The sequence below is a fragment of the Nicotiana attenuata genome, unplaced genomic scaffold (assembly GCF_001879085.1).
Source record: "Nicotiana attenuata strain UT unplaced genomic scaffold, NIATTr2, whole genome shotgun sequence".
In the NCBI taxonomy this organism is placed as follows: domain Eukaryota; kingdom Viridiplantae; phylum Streptophyta; class Magnoliopsida; order Solanales; family Solanaceae; genus Nicotiana; species Nicotiana attenuata.
Window position 1 is genome coordinate 55,578 of NW_017675340.1, and position 10,500 is coordinate 66,077.

The 10,500-nt window shown below is 42.8% G+C and overlaps 1 long non-coding RNA gene across 1 annotated transcript; it reads left to right on the forward strand.

Moving 5' to 3' along the window:
* The first annotated feature begins 215 nt into the window (after positions 1-215).
* On the forward strand, positions 216-411 carry LOC109219968. The gene is made up of 2 exons (XR_002067022.1): positions 216-264; positions 344-411. It is a non-coding gene; the product is annotated as an uncharacterized LOC109219968 (long non-coding RNA).
* Positions 412-10,500: the final 10,089 nt, after the last annotated feature.

Genomic DNA, 10,500 nt, shown 5'->3' on the forward strand with positions numbered 1-10,500 from the left:
TATCTCTTGTTCGTAACTATTGTAGGCTCTTCCACTGTAAAACGAAAAAGAGGAAGGACACAGATGCCACGTGTACATGGACGGAGTGAGCGCAAGTTGGTTATTCTAAGTGATTTGAACCAACCCATTGGTCCTACTGACGAAATTGTAAAAGAGTTGGGAAGTTTCCTCGGTACATTGGCAAGAAATTCAACCTTTTGTCCTCTGAATATACGTAACTGGAAGAAACTGAATACAAAAGAGGATATGTGGACATATATCAAGGTTTGAAGTTTTCATTGTTTCAATTGTTAGTTGATAATATTTCATATTTTTGCTCTAACTCAAGTACACCAAACTGTAGACAAAATATGACATTCATGATGATGGAAGAGAGTGGGTTTTTCAATCAATTCAAAATGCTTGGAGAAGGTACAAGTGTTGGTTGAAGAAAAAATACTATGACCCCTATGCCAATGACGAACTTCGAATGGAAAAAAAGCCTTCATTTGTTTCAGAATCTGAGTTTAAGTACCTTCTTGAATACTGGAAGTCTGATAAAGCTCAGGTAAGTTATAGACACAGTAAACTTGATTTTGGACAAAGAGAATGAGTAATTCTTTTGAAGTTCATTCCTCGTCTTGTCTTCGTGTCCAACACTTTTTAGATTATCAAAATGCAATAGGCAGAAATGTATTAGATGTTTAACAAAAAAGCTTACTTGTTGCAACAAACTTCGAAAACTAATACTGAGAACCGAAAAAAGTTAAAAAATTCACACACTGCTGGCAAAACAAGTTTTGCCACAATCCGCGAGGTTCGGTATTTTCTCTTATTTTTCATTAATATGAACTTTTTAACCTTACTTGGTAAAATTTTATGCTGACTTTCATGTAACTAGAAAACAAAGAAGGAAACTTCTGAGGAACCATCAAGTAAGGACATGTTTGTGGCTACGAGATCAAGAAAACCCGGTCGAGTATACAAGGAATCATATGAAGATACAATGCGCAAAATTGTACAAAGATTTCTACTTTAAAGCTTGTCGAGATTATCTTTTTGGTCCTAATTGTTAACTCAGTTTTATTTACTTGTATTTTCTTCTCTTAAATTTTATTTGTAGGCTGAAATGGAGCAAATACAAACTCAAGAAAGTGAAGATGATAACCAATCAATTGACCCATTTGCAACAGTCATGGGACCTGAACATCCAGGTCGCGTAAGGTTGTATGGTCGTGGGGTTACAAAGACTATCTTGAAACAAAAATCTGGAAATTCTGGACCCTCTTCAAAGACTACTGATGAGATAATGGAGCAAAAAATGAAGGAAATGGAAGAGAGAATGCAACAAAGGATGCAGAAAAACTTTGAGGAACAACAGGAAACTTGGCGGCAACAAATTACACTTAATGTTGTTGCACAACTTCAGCATATTAACCCAGATTTACGAATTGATCCTAATATGCTAGCATTCGGTGGTCGTTCACTCGGAGAAGCTTCCTCTGCACAACAAGCTGCAATTCAACTAATCAATCGTCCATCTACTGGCAGTACTAATCAAGGTGTGTACTTAATTATTGCAAAATATTGCATCTCTTCTTCTTTTTCTTCTTCTTCTTCTTCTTCTTCTTCTTCTTCTTTCACAGTTGACACATTATTGCTGTCGTTCTCTTTTATTTCTGGATTGAATATTAATAACATAAAAAATAAGGTCTGATGTTGCCTTATAGAGTATAAGGTTGTAATAAAATGAAAACTACATTAGTCCTATTACCACTGATATTACATTAGACCCTCGGCTCGCAATTTGGCTTGTGAAATTAGTATGTAGTTGAAATCAGGAGGCGTGTGACTGTGTATATGTGGAGCAGCACTAACCATAGGTTATGTTTGCCTTGGCATTATAGGAGACACTAAAATGCAGTATATATATATATATCCTGTATTTTGAATCAAATATGAAGTAGTGGTCCCTTAGGGGATATCCAATAAATGAAAAATCAAGAAAGGGCCGGTGTGGTTCCAATTGATGCACAAACTGTTGTTTGTTAGGTTTTGTAAAGGCAAATGGGTGTAGCAGATGACAAATTTCATCACTATACCTGCATATTGTAATTGGACGATTTCCCATGCTGCTCTATTTAGCACGTTGTTACAGTAGATTGAAACATATGTGAATCTGCCACCTTTGATGACAATTGTGTGTGATCTCCATCCTGAATTTGCATTTCTCTTTACGTGGCATCCCTTATGGAATATCATTGATGAGAAAAACATTGGGTACTGCTGTCTCTAGCCTATTCCTGGGCACCATGTCAAATTTTACTGCTGTCTCTAGCCTATTCCTGCTGCTGCTGCTTATATGACTGGGCAGCAGAGTGCCCTGCTTTGCCTCTGCATTTCTGGTTGCATTCATCAGTGAGTTTGTCCTTGCCTCCATGTCTTTGCCCAGCCTTAACTTCCTTCCTGTGGACTGAGTGCACAGCACTAATACCACCACATGGAGATTCATCAAATTACAGGGCAAAGACATATCATTATCACCTGCAAAAAAGAAAAAACTGTTAGTAAAAAGAGATGTTACCATGTTCTCCTCCCATAGGACTTGAACATGGTAGTGAGTTGCATAGATTTTACATTGATTCTTTGGTCTGTGGGAAGTTATATATAATTTTGAATGGCATTGCCCTGTGTCTGTGTGTTCGTAAATCCTTTAAAAGACTTGGCCTTTCATTTGTATTTGAATTTGAATTGTTAACTAGCATTTAAAGAGATAATGATTTTATTTATCCTCTTTTGTAGGTGGAGAAAATGAAGAAAGGGGAGATCAAAGGAATGAAGATCATGCTTAAGAAGATTTTTGAATTGTTGCTGAAACTCTAAATGTTTTAGGAATCTTTTGTTGTCAAACATTTTGAAACTTCTTTAATTTTTGGATTGTAAAACTCATGTACTGGGTTCTTAACTTTTGGATTATTAAACTTATGTACATGGGTTCTAATATTTTGCTTTTACGGATATAACAACTTGGATTGTAAATGTTTATGATTAGTTTTATTTTGTGATTTATATAAATTATTGTGTATTATAATTTAATGTAAATATTTATTTACTATCAGGGAGTATATTGTTGGTTCAATTAAACCGTTACAATAGCTTACCTCAACCGTTGCTATAAGTAACAAAAACTGTCTCAATTAACCATGTAAACCATTGCAGTAGGTAAACTAAACCATTGCCATAGGTACTATAAACCGTTGCAATAGATAATGCACACCGTTGCATTAGAACCTACTAGATTGTTGTTACTGGAAACAAACCGTAGCAATAGTTATTAAACCGTTGCAAAAGTGGCAAAAAATCGTCGTAATATCTTAACATAACTGTTGCAATAGAAAGAATAACCGTTACACAAACATATATTGCAACGCCTTTGAACCGTTCTAGTTGATTGAAAATACTCGTCGCAGTAGAATGATGAATAACCGTTGCAATAGATTGCTATAGGGCAACGGTTTTTGGAACCGTTGCACCAACCGTTGCAGTAGAGCTATTGCAACGCGGCCTAGTTAGACGGACGCAAAAACGTTGCAATAGATCTATGGCAACGGTTTTCTTATGTACTGCAACGGTTTTCTTTGCGTTGCCATAGGTTTATTTTCCAGTAGTGGAAGGGGGATTTGATGTAAGACAACAAGAGAAAGAACTTCATGGTATATGCTATGTACATGGCCCAAATGAAGTAACCTCCAGAAGAAAGGCCATTGGGAGTGTATCATTACCATTGAAGGTGAGCTCCAACAGTTGAAAGTGAATTTAGAGGCATGTGATCGTGCATTGATGGCTACAGGAGAGACCCGGGACTAGTGGATTTTGTCCCATTTCGACTACACATTATTCGTCTTTAAGAAGATGTTGCCAACGAAGTCCGTTGGGGTGCAAATAGACCCGGAGGAACTATAGAGGATGGGTTCGAGTGCTACTCATAGTGCTCTTGTTTATGAGCCGAAAACATCTACTACTATGACTGATGACTCTACACTTAGGGAGAGAGCCGATAGAGGTCGTAGATACGTGTGTCGTTGCACTAGAGGATCCAACAACATTGGGGACCGAGGTTTGAGATTGGTCTCCACTACAGCCAGAGTCTACTTGAGAGAGTTCTTGATACCCACTATACTTTTGATAGGTATTTGTTGCTTAATAGTTCAACGGTTCTTTCTCTCTCCTCCTCCCGTCTTTCTCTCTCCCCGCTAGCAATCTCCTTCTTCTGCCTCCTGACTTCCAGCGTCGGCGACCTCAGGTAAGTGACACTCTCTCTCTTCCCCGATCTTCCCCCACCTTCCTTTCTCCTCTCACCCCCTTCCTCCCTCACCTCTCCCCCTCTTCTCTCTCTTCTCTTCACCCCTTCTCTCTCTTTTATTTTTCTGTTCAGCGCCGGAGACCGCCCCCACCCCCACCCCTTCTCCATTCTTCTCTCTTATCCCCATAAACCCGTCTCCCTTCCCCCTGCTGTGCGCTTCCCCAACCCAACCCTTCTTGAGCCCAAACTTTCAGTCCCGGAACCCTAGCAGTGACGCTGGCGACCTCTATCCGGCGACCCTCCCCCTCTCCTGTTGTCCCTCTCTTGTTGTCCCTCCATTAGCGAATCTGCCCAGGTCCACGCCTGGGACAGCCCCCATCCCTATTGGATTCGTGGTGTTTGTGTGTAATTTTTTAGGGAATTAGTTGCGGCTGCCGAGGCAAGCACGGGGCGTACGGGTGTGTAGAGCGGAGCAGCTCCGGCTAGTGTGTGAAAGGTTGTGGGAGTTGGAAGGACGCACGTCACATTTCTGTGACCTCGGGTGCCTCAAGTCATATTTCCAGGTTCTTCCTATCGGGAGTTGGTACCTCCCACTTTCTTGTCTCTTTCTTTATGTAAGTTAATTGTGGCTATTTGGTTAGCATCACTTTAAGCATATTAATAGAATACTTATAGTCGCTACTGGGTTTTTTCTAGTTTGGGTCTGTGTTAGCATTTTTTGGAGTTTGCCATAGGTATTGCGGCTGTGGTCAGGGATGGTAGAGTAAGGCACTGCGCTGTTAGACTTTGCTAAAGCTTTCGAGCTGGTGATTGCGAACTCGACTTTTCCGAAGAGGGAGGAGCATCTGGTTACTTTCCAAAGTTCGGCGGTGAAGACTCAGATTGACTACCTTCTACTCAGAAGGTGTGATAGAGGGTTGTGCAAGGATTGCAAGGTTATCCCGGGAAAGACCCTCGCGACTCAGCATAGGCTCTTAGTGATAGACATGTGCATTCGGATGAAGAGGAAAAAGAGGCACGCTCGTGGACGATTGAGGATTAGATGGGGAGCTTTAACCAAGGATAAAGCCCACGAGTTGGAGGGGAGGTTATCCGCTATGGGTGCTTGGAGGAGTAGTGGAGACGCGAGCACTATGTGGTCAATGACGGCGAGCTGTGTGAGGAAGGCGGCAAGGGAGGTGCTACGTATATCAAAGGGTTTTTCTAGCAGGCACCAAGGCGACTGGTGGTGGAATGACATAGTCCAAGGTAAAGTGGAGGCGAAGAAGGTAGCGTACGCGAAGATGGAAGGGAGCACTAGCGAAGAGGAGAGGAGAGCAAATACAGAGAGGTACAAAGTGGCTAGGAAGGAGGCAAAGATGGCGGTCACGGAGGCTAAGAATGCAGCGTTTAGCCGTCTATACGAGGAATTGGGGGAGAAAGGCGGGGACAGGAAGCTGTTTCGGCTAGCTAAACGAGGGAGAGGAAGGCCCGCGATCTGGACCAAGTAAGGTGTATCAAAGACGAGGATGGTAGAGTATTGATGGGGGAGTCCCATTAAGCAGAGATGGCAGACGTACTTCTACGGTCTTCTAAACGAGGAGGGGGACCGGGATATAGTGCTAGGGGACTTGGGGCATTCGGAGAGTCTTCGGGATTTTAGGTATTGCAGGCGCATTAACGTAGAGGAGGTCGTGGGGGCTTTGCGTAGGATGAGTAGGGGTAGAGCGACCGGGCCAGATGAAATCCCGGTGGAGTTTTGGAAGTGTGTGGTTAGAGCAGGATTGGAATGGCTGACTGGGTTGTTCAATGTAGTTTTTAGGACGAAGAGGATGCCAGATGAGTGGAGGTCGAGTACAGTGGTACCGTTGTACAAGAACAAAGGTGATATCCAGTGTTGTAACAATTATAGGGGTATCAAGTTACTTAGCCATACCATGAAAGTCTGGGAGAGGGTGGTGGAGGTGAGGGTGAGGAAGACGACGTCTGTTTCCGACAATCAGTTTGGGTTCATGCCGGGTCGCTCCACTACGGAAGCTATCCACCTTATTAGGAGATTGGTGGAACAGTACAGGGATAAGAAGAAGGATCTGCACATGGTGTTTATTGACTTGGAGAAAGCGTACGACAAGGTTCCTAGGGAGGTGCTCTGGAGATGTCTTGAGGTGAAGGGCGTGCCGGTAGCCTACATAAGAGCAATCAAGGACATGTATGATGGAGCTAAGACCAAGGTTAGGACTGTAGGAGGCGACTCAGAGCATTTTCCGGTTGTTATGGGATTACACCAAGGTTCTGCGCTTAGCCCGTTCCTATTCGCCTTGGTAATGGACGCTTTGACACACCATATTCAAGAGGATGTACCATGGTGTATGTTATTTGCTGATGACATAGTTCTAATTGATGAGACGAGGGCCGGTGTTAACGAGAGATTGGAGGTTTGGAGACAGACCCTCGAGTCTAAAGGTTTCAAGTTGAGCAGGTCTAAGACAGAGTACCTGGAGTGCAAGTTTAGCGCTGAGTCGAGGGAAGTAGGCAGGAACGTGAGTCTTGGGTCACAGGTCATCCCGAAGAGAGATACCTTCAAGTACCTTGGGTCGATGATTAGGGGGACGGAGAGATCGACGAGGATGTCACTCACCGTATAGGGGCGGGCTGGATGAAATGGAGGCTTGTATCTGGAGTTCTGTGTGACAAGAAAGTGCCACTGCCACTCAAAGGTAAGTTCTATAGAGTTGTGGTTAGACCGGCCATGTTGTATGGAGTAGAGTATTGGCCGGCTAAGAGCTCCCATATCCAGAGGATGAAGGTAGCAGAAATGAGGATGCTGAGTGATAATAGGTGAATTTGACTATAATCACACCTTAAATAATCACCTTCTTGTGTAGTTTTAATGCTAAAAGTGATAACAAAATGCTCTTATTAGTGTTTTTCATGATTTGCAGGTGATATATGTATAAGGAAGGCTAAGGAGCAGTTTTGGAGTCAAAATTGATGAAAAAGAGGCCAACTGGGAAATTTCCCAAGTGAACCATGCAAAACAGGCCGAAGATTCAGAGCACTGGGTCCACCGCGGTTCCACCTCTGCCGCGGTGGAAAGCAGCGACAGAACTTCAGGGACTCCGCGAGGGTGTTTGGCCGCGGTTCTACCGCGACCGCGGCAGGCGCGAAAACTTCAGGGGTCAAAGTGTCAAATACGGGATTTTTAGACCTAAACCCTATTTAAAACATTAGACTTCGCCCAAGAGAGGCATGTATTGATTTTTAAGGTTTCTTATCAAGGAAAACCATTGTGAGAGAATACTCCAACCATCTTTCTTCTTTTCTTTTGATTTTTATGATGAATTCAATCTTAGTTTATTTTCCCATAGCAATGAGTAGCTAAATTCCTTGTCTAAGGTTTTGATGGAACCTATTGGGTGATGAACTTCTTGTTTATGTGAATACAAATTGCTAGTTTGATCTCTATTTGTTCAACTTCGTATTTGTTGTAGTTAATTGACAGGATCCTCAATTAGCTGTGCCTATTTAGTGTGCATAACTTGGAAAAGAGTACATATTTAGGGTATTGTTGAACAACACCACTCCTAGATTATTAGAGGAATCTATAATTGCGGGTTTAAAGGCGGAATTAGGGATAACGAAGCCTTGGGTGTAATCTAAAGTGAATCGTGCTAAATAAAGTAAGCTAGTGTATCTCGGGAGCGTGCAATAGTAAATTACTGTGATTACTCGGGAGAGATTTGCGGTAAGATTAGCGTTCATGATTGATAGAGAGGTGTTGGTAAATTTGTATGAGCATAAACAGAAGGGATTCCATCAATAGGGGAAATCATTGCCTTAAATTTTCCTCATAATTGTTTACAACCTCATTAGTTTAGTTTACAGCTATTTAGTTACTTGCAAGCTAGTCGTTAAAGAACACTCAATTGAGATTTGAATATTTGGGAAGCTGGTTCTGAAGAATTAGTGGGTCTGAAGATAGTGGTTGATAGGTTAACTCTCTGTGGTTTCGACCCTGGGCATAATACTCGGGTTATATTTGCAACGTCCGCAGAGTCCTTTTTCTAAGGCATAGTTGGGCGTGATCAAATTTTGGCGCCGTTGCCGGGGAGTTAACGGAATTATCAATTGCCATTGACAGAAATACAAAGATTCTTATTGTAGTCAGTTTTCTCTCTACCAACTTTTTCATTGAAAATTTGACGGTTGTTGAACTGGGTGCACAGGTGTATGCCTAGAAATTCTACGAGGACTGGAGAACTACTTGAAGGACTTTCAGACCCCGAGAAAACATTCCGGGCATTGAATCGTACTAACAAAAGACTTCAACAACCCCAACAAACACACAAATTTGAAATTGACATGGGCGACATAAACGACCCCAACGTAAACGTCAGGAATGAGCAATTGGCACCTCCAGTGCCTGAGGGTGCATTATATGACTGGGCACAACCCACAGCTGACAATCTGGCCACTGCCATTGTTGTGCCCGCAATACAAGCTGAATCGTTCCAGATCACAAATAACATGCTACACTTGTTGCAGAATAAGGGACTCTTTTCTGGGACACAAACAGAAGATCCTCAGCAGCACTTGAAGAACTTCCTGTCTATATGCAAAACTCAAAGGCAACCCAACGTGACTCCGGAAGCAATCAAGCTATTATTGTTTCCATTCTTGGTAACATGAGCTGCTCAGGTTTGGCTAAACTCGCTCCCCATAAACTCTATAGAAACTTGCGCTGAGTTGGTCAAGCAATTTCACAACAAGTTCCATCCGCCCAACAAAACTGCTCAACAAATTGATGAGATTGTGAGTTTCAAACAGAAACCAATGGAGACACTACACGAGACATGGGGCAGGTTTAAAGGAATGTTGGTTATGTGTCCCCACCATGGTGTTCCAGAACAGATGTTGGGACAACGGTTTTACATGGGACTGTTAGACAGCATGAAGAATATCGTTGATGCCTCTGCTGGTGGGGCATTCTTGAGCAAGACTTGGAGAGAAGGTCAGAATTTGCTCAACAAGATGGCGTAGAATTTAGGTTGGACAACTAGGAACGCACCTATCACTCCAGTGGTGCACTCAGTGCATCTTGATCCTTCTAATACAATGGCTGAAAATATGGCGACTCTCTTGACACAAATGAGCATCCTCACCAAAAAGGTGGAGGAATCAGGGCAGAAACTGCAGGTTCATATAGTAGATACTACCAATGGGGGCTTGTGCACATCTTGCATTAGCCAGCCAATTGGTAATCCTTGGAATACAGAGCATGATCATCATCATCAGCACCCTGAAGATATGAACTATGTGGCTAACTATGGGGGTTAGAGGCAAGGTAATCAGAACTGGGGTCAGCAGACTCAGCAGCAGTACAGGCCACCTCAGCCACAGTATAACGCCGGAAACATGGGAGGCATGAGACCCCCCCAACAACATGGCACCGTATCCTAGACCACAGGGGTACAACAATTAGCAGCAAGGGTACCACCCACCTCAGCAACAGCAGGGTGGAAGACAGGAAGATGGGTTTGCAAGACTTGAAGCAATGATGCAGCAAGTTATTGGGTCCAACGCTAAGATAAATGAAAAGGTAGATGCACATGATGCAGCTATCAAAAATATTGAGGTACAAGTGGGCCAGATTTCAATGTCACTTAACAATCGTCCTCAAGGGACATTACCTGCAGATACCCAAATCAATCCAAAAGATCAGGGCCCAAAGCAGCTGATGGCGGTGAGTCTCCGGAATGGTAGGGATCTAGATATTGAGCAAGAGAGAGCTCGAGAAAACATACAGGCTGAGACACTCATTCCAGTACCCATTGAGCTGGATGAGTCTACGGGATTGACAGAGGTAACAGTCCAGCCCACACCTGAAGAAAAGAATATGCAGCAAGAGACTGAAACAGTAGCTGAGCCAGTAGTTGAAACAGTAGCTGAGAAAGAGAAATCTCAAGTGATTGGGAAGAAAAGACCTCCTGCACCATTTCCACAAAGGTTGGCCAAGCATCAAAAGGAGGAGCAGTATAAAAAGTTCTTGGAGATGCTAAAACAAATCCAGGTAAACATTCCATTGATTGAAGCTTCAAAGGAGATGTCGGGATACGCTAAAATGATTAAGGACTTGATGTCTCGGAAGTTTGACTATTAAGACTAGTCCACAGTGACACTTACTCAGACCTGTAGTGCAGTGGTATCTAGACCTGTTGCTGAAAAGCTATCTGATCCAA